Below are 14730 nucleotides of genomic sequence, written 5' to 3' on the forward strand. Positions count from 1 at the left end.
AAAAGGGAACACAGTCAAAAACTAGACCTATGGATGACAATGATTGCAGTAACAATTTTTTTTAAAATAGGCTAAAGGAGATCAGTCCTGGGTGTTCACTGGAAGGACTGATGTTGAAGCTGAAACTCCAATAGTTTGGCCACCTCATGCGAAGAGTTGACTCATTGGAAGAGACCCTAATGCTGGGAAGGATTGGGGGCAGGAGGAGAAGGGGACGACAGAGAATGAGATGGCTGGATGGCATCACCGACTCGATGGACATGGGTTTGGGTAGACTCCAGGAGTTGGTGATGGACAGGGAGGCCTGGCATGCTGCGATTCATGGGGTCACGAAGAGTCGGACACGACTGAGCGACTGAACTGAACTGAATATTTATGGATCATGAATATTTATGGATCACTTATTATTTACCAGGGGGTTTCCCTGGTGGCTCAGACAGTAAAGAATCTGCCTGCAATGTGGGAGACCCAGGTTCGATCCCTGGGTTGGGAAGATCCCCTGGAGAAGGGGATCTCCAGTATTCTTGCCTGGAGAACTCCATGGATAGAGGAGCATGGAGGCCTATAGTTCATGGGCTCGCAAAGAGTCGGACATGACTGAGCAACTAACACTTTCACTACTATTTACCAGAGGCATTTTAAGCACTTTATATGTATTAATTACATTGATCCTCAAAATAAACATGAGTACTATTATTACCCCCACATTACAGATGAGGAAACTGGGCCACAGAAAGGTAAGCAACTTGCCTACAGTCAGAGATAATAAGCAGAAAGCTGGGAATTGAGTCTAGAGCTCTTAACTACTTTGTTGCAATAGTGCAAGGATGGACAAATACAGATTGGTAAATTTTGAGGCTCAGTGCCCAGAAAACATCCAAGGAGACAGAGCGCAACATGGGTCTGGATCTAAGAAAAGAGATCAGGGCTGCATTTATAAAACTGCAGGTTGGAAGCACAAGGTAGAATGAGGACACTCTGGAAGACAGCGCTGACGGAGGAGTTAATGGACAGAATCATGAGGAACACCAATATTTAAGATAAAGTTAACAATTTAATTCAAACTGATGATGAAGTAAAGTGGTGTATTTGTACTACACACATATGTATATAGTACATTATAAATCAAAATATATGATAGTTCTACCTACTCTATGGGAACTAGAACTACAATGACTACAGGTTTATGGTAACATCTGTTTTGTTTGTTTGCTTTAATTATTTATTTATTTAATTTTTGGCAGTGCTGGGTCTTCATTGCTGTGCAGGCTTTTCTCTAGTTGCAGTGAGCAGGTGCTACTCTTCTCTAGTTGTGCTGCATAAGCTTTTCATTGCGGTGGCTTCTCTTGCTGCAGAGCATCAGCTCTAGATCAGTGGGCTTCAGTAGTTGCAGTTCATGGGCTCAGTAGTTGCACTTCCCAGGCTAAAGCACAGGTTCAACAGCTGTGGCCCAGGGCATGTGGGCTACTGGATCAGGGATCAAACCCATGTCTCCTGCATTAGCAGGTGGATTCTTTACCACTGAGCCACTAGAGAAGCCCTGGTAAGTTTTTCAGGCTAAATTTTTAGTCAAGAACACCACCTCTACCACTATTCCAATGGGAGGAAATAATGTGCTCCAAATCTGAGTTCAGAAATGCTTCCCAAGAAATACACAGTTGTGAAAAGAAAGATGGCCTGAACAGATGACCATATTTCAATAATTCAAGGTGCACAATGTTTTACGTTTGTCTATCATTAGAACTGGGATAGGTCTTACACAGTTTAATTGCCAGCATTATTTTCTTTCTTAGAGGTACATGAAATATGGTGCATCTTACTACTGATGCCATCTTAAAACACAATGAAATATGTATTTTAGAATATATCCAATTCTCCACATGAGTATACACACTGGCATAGTCAAAGGAAAGCCTTCTGCCTTCCAGGGGTTTACAATCTAATAGAATATGATTAACAATATGATATAAATGCCACTAGCACGCACTATGAAGTGATAAAAGGAGTGGCAAGGCTGAAGAACTGAAGGTACTTAACTGGGGGGAAATATGAGTAGCCAAACCAAAGCAACTTAAGGTAGTGCATCCAAAGCACAGTTTTAACTGAAATAGGTAAAATGTGATGTAAGAACAACAGAAAGGTGGGAAATCAATGATGTCTCAGCAAAGGCAGAGGGAGAAGATGAATAATGAGGTTATGGTGACATCACTCTTGTCTTAGAACCAGCAACTACCTGCTAGTTTAAGTAAAGCACTGCTTGAAGATAACTAATCAAAGGGGAAAGTTTTTTTAATCTTCTACCTCTCTCTCCTTTGAACCCCTGTGGTAGTTTTAAAATCTGCAAATCCTTTGATACTCCTCCCTTCAAGAACTGAACTTAATTCCCTTCTCTTTGCCAGTAGGCTAGACTCAGTGACTTGATTCTAACTAACAGAATATGATGGAAGTGACAGTGTGTGACTTCTGAGTGCTGTGTACTAACTTGCTTCAGTCGTGTCTGACTCTTTGTGACCCCATGGACTGTAGCCCGCCAGGCTCCTCTGTCCATGGGATTCTCCAGGTAAAAATACTGGAGTGGGTTGCCATGTCCTCCTCCAGAGTCCTCCTCCATGTCCTTCCCCACCCAGGGACTGAACCCAAGCCTACTGCGTCTCCTGCGTTGGCAAGGAGGTTCCTTTTTTTTTTTTTTATGCTTACTTGTTTTATTGATCACCATATGCTGCCCTATTTTCATTTTAATTGGAGGTTAATTACTTTACAATATTGTGGTGGTTTTTGCCATACACTCACATGAATCAGCCATGAGTGTACATGTGTGAGGGAGGATCAGGATGGGGAACACATGTACACCCATGGCAAGGAGGTTCTTTACCAGGAGCGCCATCTGGGAAGCCCTGTGACTTCTGAGACTAGGTCATAAAAAACCTCCTTCTTGCTTCCTTGCTCCTCTTTCCCTCCCCTCTTTCTGGGGGAAGCCAAATGCCTCGCAATGCAGTCACTCAGGTAACCATATGGAAAAGGTCCCTGCAGGCCTTTCTGCCTATAGCTGAGTGTGTGAGCCACCTGGATGTAGAGCCTCCAGCCCCAGTCAAGCCTTCAGATACAGCGGCTCCAGCTGCCATCTCAGGAGAGACCTCTGCGCCAAAACTACTAAGCCACTTCCAGACAACCAACCACAGAAACTGTGAGAGGGTAAATTTTACTGTGCTGTCACCAGGTTTTGAGGTAATCTGCTATGCAACAACACATAACTAATACAACCCAATAGGACTCTGTGTCTCTAAAACATTTATCCTTTTTCAAACTTATTTTATTGAGCTATGATCTACAATATTTTGCTAAGTTCTGCTGCAAAGCAAAGTGATTCAGTTACACACACACACACATATTCTTATTCACATTCTCTTCCATTATGGTTTAAAGAGTTTGTTTTTTGGCTGTGCTGTTCCTCACTGCTGCACAAACAAGCTTTCTCTAGTAGCAGTGTGCAGACTTATCACTGCGGTGGCGTCTCTTGCTGCAGAGCACAGGCTCTAGGGAGGGGGCTCAGTAGTTGTGGCACATGGGCTTAGTTGCTCCGCAGCACGTGGGATCTTCCCAGACCAGGGATCAAACCCGTGTCCCCTGCATTGGCAGAAGCGTTCTTAACCACTGGACCATCAGGAAAGCCCTCCATTATGGTTTATCACAGGATACTGAACACAGTTAGTTCCGTATACTATATAGTAGGATCTTGTTGTTTATCCCCTAAAACACTACCTTAACTTCTAACAGTTAAGTATACACCAATGGCCAGTATAGAGAACATTTCTAGAAGGCTGTTCTCTTCATCTTTACGTGCCTGTAATGGTGACTGCAGCCATGAAATTAAAAGATGCTTACTACTTGGAAGGAAGGTTATGGCCAACCTAGATAGCATGTTTAAAAGCAGAGACATTACTTTGCCAACAAAAGTCCGTCTAGTCAAGGCTATGGTTTTTCCAGTGGTCATGTATGGATGTGAGAGTTGGACGGTGAAGAAAGCTGAGCGCCGAAGAATTGATGCTTTTGAACTGTGGTGTTGGAGAAGACTCTTGAGAGTTTCTTGGACTGCAAGGAGATCCAATCAATCCATCCTAAAAGAGATCAATCCTGGGTGTTCATTGGAAGGTCTGATGTTGAAGCTGAAGCTCCAATACTTTGGCCACCTCATGCGAAGGGTTGACTCATTGGAAAAGACCCTGATGCTGGGTAGGATTGGGGGCGGGAGGAGAAGGGGACGACAGAGGATGAGATGGTTGGATGGCATCACCGACTCGATGAACATGGGTTTGGGTAAACTCCGGGAGTTGGTGATGGACAGAGAGGCCTGGCGTGCTGCGATTCATGGGGTCGCAGAGAGTCGGACACGACTGAGGGACTGAACTGAACTGAACTGAAGGCTTACCCCAATGAACTACATAGTTAAGTACCTGTTTCTGTTTATTATTTGTTAGGAGAGTCTTGCCAGTGCTTATGCTTATACAACTGACTGCAGTTGTCCAAAAATAAAGTGATTATATCTTGAATAAGAGTTCAGTTGGAGCAGAGTTAAAAAGAAAGATATTGATTTGATCCAATTAAAAGACAGAATGAGGGATAACAGATGCAACAATCAAAAATAACTCCAGAATGACAATTGTCTAAGGTGGAAACAGCAGTTGTGTGGTACCCTTGGAAGTACTAGGGTGCAAAACTTGCTTGAAGAAACACAGTACAGAGCAGCAAGGCATTGTAACAGTAACACCCAGAACTTACTTCTTCATTATTAAGGAAAAAAGGAGAAGCCACCTGATTAACAAAGGATTAGCTTTACATGTGTTTCTCAAACTGTTCTACAGACTACTGGTTCTCATTAAAACACAATAGTTATTCTTCAGGGAAGGGGAAAAAAAAAATAAATTTTACATACCATAGTCCTACTTTTTAAGGCTTCAGAGTGCTAATATGCATTACAAACCTATGTGACCTCAGAAAACCTAAAATACTTGCAGCATATTAATATGCCATGACTACAGTTGGGGAAACACCAACTTGGGCAGGCAGTTAGGTAGATGGGTAGATTAACAGGAAATTTAAAACAAACAAACAAAAAAAAAACAAGACAAATGCAATGAAATGATCTCACCTGAAAAAGAGAGTGTAACTGACTACCAGCTATGACTCTGTAGAGCTTCTTAAAGCAAAATAAACTGTTAGAATAGCTACCAAAAGCAACAACAGCTGCACCAGATGTCAGGGAAAATGAAGATGGAAAAAACGTGATAGGAAAAAAACAGAAGAAAAAAATTCCCTTTGCACAGGCCACCGTTTAGAATGCCTCCCATCCCCTCAGCTCCTAACAGCTGGGGTGAAGGGTGAGCACTCCACCAACTAGAAGGCAGGTCTGTAGCTGAAGAGGTGGTCTGGCCCCAAACCCTCTACCAACAGTGATGGTAACTTACAACCTATCAGACCTTCTTTCCTAGGAAACTGAATATATTGAGAGTCCTTAGTGGAGGTGGAAGCAGAGACACAAAGACACAAAGGAACCAGAGATAAAACAGCTGAGTGAAGAACAGAGGATTAGGTGGGTCAGCTCTGGCAGTTTAGTGCCTTGTGCAGAAAAGGAACGCCTTCCTTTGGTAGAAACTGTAAGCTAGCATATTACTGTTCAACCTGAACAACCTTCTGCTGTGGCCCTGCCAGAGCAGCCAGATGACACCCGTCAGCCACGTTCAGTGACCCACTCAGAAAGAAGGGAGAGGGGAAGGAAAGGGAATGGGCAGGAGCAACACGGTCTCTGGCTTTAACAAGGAGCATCTAGTTTAAATTCACTGGAATGAGGTTTTCATACATCAAACATGTTTTTAAATCAGTGGCCAGAGCTTCCCTCATCCCACGAGGAATGGAGCCAGGCTGTTCCAGTAAGGACCCACTTCCCCAGGGGAGCCAGGTTCTCCCAAGGGGCTAGGTTTCCACAGCCTCCCCAGCAGCTTCTCTGAACACACACACGCAGACACATGCACACACTCCCGCCGGCTCACACTCAACATACACAGTAAGTGCCACCACCACACCACCCGCTCCCGCTTCCCACCCCCAGGAGTAGTCGCATCAGGAATCAGGCCGCTGGGAGCTGGTGGACACTGTAGGTGTTAATGAACATGCGCACTCATGCTCTGCCAAGCGTGTGTGCTCCAATGGGTTTCTGCAGGAGGGGCTCTCCATGCTGTCCAGAGATGTTGCATGGCCATGTTTGCTCACAAGCTCTCCTCCAGGTTAGTCCAGCCCACGGTGTAAATACTGCCCCCTCTTGAGTGGTGTCCTTATGCTACACATTCTGGACATCTACACATTGCCCTGAAATAGGGTATATGGCTAACAAACTCTTCCCACTGAGGAGGCAACGAGGTAATCTGGTCATGAAAGCTAGCCAATATCCACATTCCTAACAGTGTTCAGCATTCACAAGGCCCATCTGAACCTGCGGTGCTTCTGTGAGGCCTGGCTCTCAAGGTTCACATTTCTGTTCCACTTTTGCCTAATACGTGAGAATGACTTGGAAGAATTCCTGTTCCTTGTCCTAAACCTTTACAGTAAATCATATGTATAACTAGTTTAAAATCAGGGCATGACCCACGGCTTCTACGTCTGATGCAAAAGCCCAAGACAAATAAGCAGTAAAGATTCCTCAAATACCAAGTGATCTATGAATTAGAGGTCGTATCATTTTGTAACGTAACCATATAAGGAAACAGTCCACAGTGAGGTATGCTGCTGACACACTGGCAAATTTTACCAAATAGAAACAACAATTTTACACTGGCACAAACAGGTCACCTTACCCAAAAAACCTCTTATAGAGTATTAGCAGTTCTATTGACCTAGTTACCTAATATACAGACCCATATTACATCTTACATTACTTGCCAAACCAACAAGTAATACAAATCACAATTCCAAACAAAATCCAGTCTAGTAAATATATTTCGTATTTCAGCATGTTTGAATTATTTGCGGCCAAATGTTCGTTAAAGTGACTTAAGCAATCTTAAGCATTTTCTCTTTATTATTTAAAAAACACTCAAACTCTATTAGGCAAGAAACTAAGCACAAGCCAACAAGCTCCCCCAAATCACACTCAGAGAGGACAAGTAGAGCTACAAATATGGAATAATTACCAAGGTATTAATAATTAACAATCACTTAACTATGATTCAAGAGGAATTCCTGGTTGTCAAAAAGCCCTGTGATAATGCTGATGAAAAGCATTATCAGAAACTGAATATCTCAGACAATAGTGCATTGTTTTAGGGTGTGTATGTGTGTGTGTGATGACATTCACAGTTATGTTACACTAATGACTCACTTAAACACCTGAATTTTCTGCTATCTTAACCTTCAAATCAACTGCAAAAGAAACTGCCAAAAGGAGTTAGTAGAAGAGCACAAAACTCCCCAAAGAATTTGGCATCTACAGCTTATTTTACTACTTAATTTTTTATGATTACTGAAATTTGAACATGATGTTAAAGAGTCAAAACCAATTTTAAAAGCAAAGAGTGCTTACTAAATCCATAGTAAGATAGTATGATATTCAACATACACTGGTTTTTAGAAGGGCACAAGCCATATTTGTGTGTGTGTGTGTTTACAGCACCTGGCACATTTCTGTTCACTATTACACAGAACTGTTGCAGGACCTGACAGTGATTACTGTCACTTTTTAAAAACTTTTGACCTAAACAATAATTCAAAGTTCAAAGTTCAAAAAATAACTGATGCATTTATTTCTTGATTTTGATTACATTTTTGTTGTGAATTGGTTCTGTTACTCTAGTTACCTTGCAACAAAACACTGGCAGAGAATATACTGGATTGAAATTACCTGACTCTATCACTGCTGAATAAATAATACATTTGACCTGTTCACATTTCACTGTGAAAGATCCACACCTTTAGAGATTACATTCTAAGCTTTGAAAGCAAAGTGAGTCAGAAATCACATTCCTAAGAGCAGCCAGTCTGGAACAGAAGATGTTTATCCTACACCGAGTCACCCTTACCACGGCAAACTTCTCTACCAGTTAATTTTGTTTAAAACAGTTGAGATGGGTAGGATGTGCAATGATAAAAATTCTCTGAGGCATTTATCAAGTATATTATCTCTGAAACTACACCTTGGCTTAGAGCCTTTGAGCAGGAGTTTGGCCTTCAGTGTTAATCTGGACACTTATTTCACATTTTCTCTTAACTCTATTTTTCCTTTTTTACTCTAACCCATAGAATAAGTTAACCTAACAGATGTAATTTTATTTATGTTTATGTGACTGCTGGAAACACGACTGACGTGTCACACTGTTACATAAGAAAAACTGCTGATTTCAGTGAGCTCCTCTCCTACCCTTCCATCCCCACCCACCCACCTCTCGTTAAATCTCTGAGGAAAACCTCTGGGTCCAGGGCTGGGATTTTTCTTTTCCATAGGGTAGGTCTATTTGACCTTTTACTAATGATACTGAAAACTTTTTTAGTTAATGTATGTAGAGCTTCCAACATCAAGAATACAAAGCAACTCCTGTTTTAAAAAAATATTTCAAGACAAATTGTATTTCCCATAAAAGACAGGGAGTCCTTGGAAGTCACAATACATAAATACTTCTAATAATAGAGCAAATTAATGTCAAGGCAGCCAATAGCGGAAAAAGTCTCAATGCAGCCATCCCTGTCAGAGGGTATCTGTATGAGCGGCTCGGGGAAGTGGCATTTGCAGGAAGGCACTACAACCGTGTTCAAAAGAAAATCATTAGGCCTCAGCCGTTAATCCCCTCCCCCATCCTCTTCCTCTGGATCCTTCAAGACAATTAACCAGTAGAAGGTGCTATTCTGCACCCATCTAATTCACACCAACCTGCATCCTTGGCCCAGAGCTGGTTTAACCCAGCTGAACTCTTATCAGCCTATTCCCTGTCCAGTGTTCCAAAAAGCCTCTACATTAGCCCCCGAAGCAGAAAACCAGATCTTTTCTTATAACCCCTATTTATAAAACAATATACAGTATAGCTCTCTAGCCAGTATACTTGACTATCAAACCTTAAGACCACGAATACATCAAAACATAACACACTTTGCTAACTATTAACCTCAAGTACAATCTTTATTATCGTAACTGAGACAATCTACTTCTACCTAGAAAAAGATGACCCTGGTCACACTCACTACAGTAACAGTCAACTGAACAAATCACTGTCCCCAGCAAAGTCAGGGGCAATGAGGAATTCAAAAGCTGACTGTAAGGCCACGACATATAATAAGGGATTTTATCTTCACAAACACAAAAAAGAAAGGGCAGTTGAAACTAGGGCTGCAAAGGAAAGAAAGGGCGGTGGGAAAGAGGCATCTCTGAACATGTTTTTGAGTGTCCTTTAGTTTCCGACATACTCTTCTCCCTCTTACAAGGTTGCCAAAAAAAAAAAAAAAGCCAGAGAGGAGATAGGTGAGAGAAAGCGGAAGAAGAAAAGCACCCACCCTTCCCCCATCTCCTCTCCCTTCTCCCCAAAAGAGCTGTTTGTCTGTGCAAACCTAGTCCCAAATATGGGAGAGAGAGAATGAATGTGTGTATGGAAGAACAATGAGCCCTCTGCCTGGTATTGTGTGTGTGCCTGTGTGTGTCTGTGTGTGTCTGTGTGTGTATGTGTCTGTCTGTCTGCCTCTTTTCCCTTCGACCTCAACAACAACAGGGAGAGCTGGAAGCCAGCTTTCTATCCAGCCCAGGCCACCGAAATCAAAGCTGGTTTATAATTTACGGTGGAATTAACTCAGCAACCAGATCCAGGAAAGGCAACAGCTACTCAAAGATGATTTTATCACTGTCTAGATCCATCCTCTCTCCCCTCCCCCAACAGACTGAGCCGAAAGAAACCAGTGTACACCAGACAAAAAGGTCTCACTTTAAATGGAAAGCAATTATCAAAATTGTTTCAAATCGTAAACATAAGACTGCATTAATGTTTGTGTTACAATGTTTGTTTTGCAATTCACTGTGAGTTACCCTTTTACTAGTTATCTTTCTAGTGTTTAAAAAATTGCTTTGGAGAAAGCTATTTCAGGATTCATACAAAACTACTTTCTAAATGTACCTCAAAATAGTAACACATACTGAAACATTTAAAGCGCCCAGTTTCTCAAGGACACATTCTGCTTAAATCAATGTTTGAAGTCTGTAATCCAGAAAAACTGTAAGCAAACCTTGGAAAAGAGGTAGAGGAAAATGACAATTCAACAATGAATCATTTTGTTTTCCTTTCAAAAACTTCTCAACCAGTTTCAAAGGAAAGGAAACCTGCAATGCTTTCCCCCTCCCAACACACACGCACAATCTATGTAAAACTACTTTTTCTTCTTTCCAAAACCTTTAAAAAAAAAAAAAATACTACTACTAATAATAAACATGAAAGCCACTCTCCTTCACAGAGACAAACTAAAACGGGATAAGTAAGAATCTTTTTCTACTGCAAGTGAATTTTGGTTTTAAAATTCAAGCAGCACACAGAGCAGAGAACTAGAGATTTCGAACACAAAGACTCTTCCCCTAATGGGAAAATGATACTTTAAGTCCTCCTCCCCCTCACGACCCCCCAAACCCGCAAACATTCAAGAAATTCGCAGTTTCGGTCCTGGACTTCCTCCCTCCTCGCCCCCGCCCCCCAGTTCAGCCCACGATTTTAGTCACATGAAAGAGTTTAACCTCAGACAAGTCAAAGCAGAGAAAGACTGAGCAGCAAATAAAGAGCCGGGGTCAGCAGGCGAAAGGGACAGTTACCTGGCCGGCACAGGGTCGAGCGGCCCCAGCCCTTGATTCCCGCCTGCCCCGCCATGAGCGGCCCCTGCCCGGGACCCCGGCTTCCAAGCCGACTCCTCGGGCTCGCCCCACCCCCGTGCCCAGGACGAGGGGCCACAACTGCGGGCAGACGCCGCGCGCGGGCCACTCGGAGACTCACCTCCCCCGGATGCGCTACACCATCAATAGAGGTGTGTTCGGCCGGCTCCCGGGAAAGTGGGGGGACGGGACTGCAGGCCCGCGGGTCTGGGGCCGCCGGACTCGGGCCGAGGGCGAGCCGGCTGCGGGAACAGAGCCAGGGGCTACGGGGGCTTCCCTCCTGTGACCTTTCGCGCGGGCCCCACCAGCCTCTGCGATCGGCTAGTCCTTCAGGAGCGAGAGCCCAGGCTCATGTCGGGTTTTGTTTTTCTGAGGGCGAGGGGGCTCCGGGAGGATGATGGTGATTTTTTTTTTTCCCTCTCAACTAGGAGATAAAACGAGGCAGAGACAATGTGGGAGGCGAACGAGGGGAGAGGAAAGGGGAGGCGGGGGCTAGACCCGAGCCGGGCGAGCGTCTCGGGCGTGCGGGAGGAAGAGGAGGCTGGGAGCGCGGGGGGCGGCTCGCGAGCGTCTGTGGGAGCAGCGGCGCCTCGGCGATGGTGGCCGAGCCGCTGCGGGGCTGCTGCACCGACCCGCCGCCCACTCCGCGCTCGGGCCCGACCCACCTCGCAGTATCGCGCCCTGCCATTGGCGCGACCTGAAGTGACGCGCAAGGAAGCCTCGCCAATGGGAGATGGAGGGCGGGCAGAGGGGCGGGACTTGTTTGAGCTCTCGCTCGCTCGCGCGCTCTCTCTCTCTCTCTTCTTTTTTTTTTATTTCTAATAAAATGAGCAGAAGAGAAGGAGGGGAGCGGCCGAGCCCCTGCGACCCGGCGGCCGGCTCGAGCGCGCGCTCCAGGCGGCGGCCGGGCCGTGGGCTGATCTCCTCGCTGGCTGCGTCTTTGTGCGGGTCCCGGGCCGCGGAACGCAGCCGGCAGGTCCCAGGGGCAGGGGTGGCCGGAGTCCAATTGCTCCTGTTTTTACTAGGGCCACGGTTTGCTTTTTCAGCCACTTAAAACTCGGATTCATATCCCTGGGGGGACCAGAGTGGGTTCGAAAGATTCGCTCCAAGACTCGAAATTCTGATGCGCGTTAACGTCTTCAGAATAAGTCTTTGGCAAAAGATTATTTAGAAAAAAGAAAAAATAAGTTGGTAGATTGCACTGCTAATATGAAAAAAAAATTATAAAAATAGGAAGCCTGAAAAGAAAGTCTCATCAAGGAAAAAAGAAGGGACCCAGACACAGAGGAGATTTCGGAAAGCGAGGAGTGTACACAACTCTATGCCATAAGTTTGAAAAATAAAATCTAAAAACAGGAAAAAAAATCCAAGTATCACCTTTTCTTTGAGAAATATTGTGTCCCACTTTCCCAAAAACTGATAATCACAGGGTCTCCACTGCTATAAGAGAATTGCGGGGCAGGGCAAATGTTCAGATTCTATTTAATATAATTTATAGGATTGAGGGGTTTGGAATTTTTAATTATGATTAGCAGTTTTTGAAATGCATATCATGCTCATTGAGTTCTTTCACAGACCCTGGCAAGAATCCAGGGTGAATCATCAACCTATTGTTGGTTTGTTAATACACTGAAATGCTTATTGGCCCTTATATCATACACTCTTCTTGAAGGAGCTCAGATCTGTATATAATAGAATAATTAAGGGATAGAACATGGCACAAAATAATTCACTCATCACTTTCAAATAAAGTGATAATTTTCTCTTTGCAATATCTATTCAGATTGCAATTTCCACATCCAACAGTTTAAAAAATAATAGGACTAATAGATACTATTTGATGGTGACCCCAGACATCTAAAATCAAATAGGTCTTTGCCACTACCTTTCAGAGTAACTTTCAGCAGGAAAATTCCTTTCTGCTGCAATTCCTTCAGCCATGAAATGGGGAAACTAGTTAATACCACCATATCTCTAATAATGTGAGAACTGAATTTTACAACATCATAAATTCGATAAACAGCTCTCAACCTCCTAGATACAGATGGAATTATTCCACATCAGTTTGGAAATAATGAAGGGTAAAGTGCATTAGTTAGATGGCTTCGCTTGCCATCAAAATCTACATTTACAGAAGCACTATTTCTAATAAAGGTTCAACTCTGTAGTGGAGAAATGGACAATGGTTCTAAGAGGATACCAGTGGATCCTGCAGGGCCATTCAGCAGGGAAGAGAGAGGTTCTCGAAATTTGAGAGGGACTGACATCATTTTCACTTCTTTTTTTTTAATGTAGATTTAAAAGTCTTGAAATTCCACATTGTTATAAAGCATAATATTATGGTATTGGGCCAAAAATTAGCCAACTAGATATGTTTAACTATAACAATCCCATGCAAGAATTGTAGTCCAGCCATAAAGCCACAGAATACAGGCTTCCTTCCAAGGAACTTAGAGACTGATAAGGTAATAACAATATATTGTAATAAGAACAATGATTAAACCATTGATTGAAAGCTTGTTACATTCCAAGCACCAGGCAAAGCATGTTGCTTTCTTAGCCTTCTTAGTCCTGACAGCAGTTCATGAAGTGTATTATTAGTATCTCCATTTTAAAGGTCAAGACTGGGGCTTAAGAAAGTTAAATAACTTGCTCTAAGTGAAAGAGTTCAAGTATCTAGTGGGTTATTTTTCCCGTGATGAAATTAGAAAAAGTTTCCTTATTTTCTTTTTGGCAAGCTTTAGAATATGGAGATCACTTATCTGAACCTGATAACATCAAGAAGGATGTTATCATCCTTTTGTTAGCTATTTTATATATCTTACTATCAGTAGAAGTGATTTAATTTGTATACAGAAGTCAAATCAGATATAATAATATTTAAAAGAAGCCAGGAGAAAAAGATTATTTAATAAATGGTGTTGAGTAATCAGATAGCTCTATGGGTAAACAAAAGCAACTCAGAAAAACAGAATTTTTTTTATTAGATTTCTGTTATTCCTAAACCTCTTTCCCTAAATTATAAATGGATATTTTTTAAATGTAAAAATTGAAACCACTAAACCACTATTTCTTAGGTTGAGTTTACTTGTGTTTATTATTGTCTTCTATAACCTACATATAGGTTATGCTCATTTTTTGTATATGTCAGATATTTTGTTATTTTTTAAAATGAAACAATAAAAGTATTAAAGGAATACTAAAACTTTTTTCATCATAAATTGAGGAAGTCCTTTCTAACATGAAAGGAAGCCCAGAGGTCATAAAGAAAAAAATCAATAAATTTTGCTGCATAAATATTTTATATCACTATAAAGCATAAAAAAATACCATAGCACTGCAAGAAACAAGCTAACAGAGGGGAAATATTTTCAATACTTATGCAACAGGGCTAACTTCCTGAATACAAAGAGCTTGTTCAAATTTATAAGAAAAAAAAATCAACGAAGAAACATTGATAAATGTTTGTGCTCATACACAAAATATTGTGTATGAACAAAAAAAAAGTCACAGAAAAAAAATGTGTTCAGTAAACGTATACTCAAAATGAAATAAAGGCAGATTCAAATCACCTCTTAGGAATTTTTTCTAACTTCAAAAATATTGATGAGAATGTGGGGAAACAGGCCCTCTGATGCACTGTTGGTAAAAATGTGATCATTCCATTTTTTAGAACACAATTTGGCACAATCTATGAAAATGATAAATACCCATACCCTTTGATACAGTGACTCTGCTTCTAGAAAGCCATTCTACAAATAATTTTGCACAAATGTACAAAAATATATGTAAAAGACTTGCAACATTATTTATAATAATGAAAACCCGAAAAAAGCCCAACACCCATCAAC

General features: G+C 42.2%; 1 protein-coding gene across 10 annotated transcripts in view; it reads right to left on the minus strand.

Moving 5' to 3' along the window:
* The window catches only part of RERE (arginine-glutamic acid dipeptide repeats), a 408969-nt gene extending 397461 nt beyond the window's left edge, over window positions 1-11508 (minus strand). For 6 of the 10 annotated variants that reach the window (XM_081490478.1, XM_081490468.1, XM_081490475.1 and 3 more), the window contains exon 1: window positions 11001-11508. The gene's annotated coding sequence lies outside the window, so the exon portion shown is untranslated. Of the gene's footprint in view, window positions 1-10822 lie in introns of all 10 variants that reach the window. The other 4 variants (XM_081490482.1, XM_081490473.1, XM_081490493.1 and 1 more) reach the window with 2 other exon arrangements.
* Window positions 11509-14730: the final 3222 nt, after the last annotated feature.

This window comes from Giraffa tippelskirchi, chromosome 5 (genome assembly GCF_054371585.1).
Source record: "Giraffa tippelskirchi isolate mGirTip1 chromosome 5, T2T-mGirTip1v1.2.pri, whole genome shotgun sequence".
NCBI classification, from domain to species: domain Eukaryota; kingdom Metazoa; phylum Chordata; class Mammalia; order Artiodactyla; family Giraffidae; genus Giraffa; species Giraffa tippelskirchi.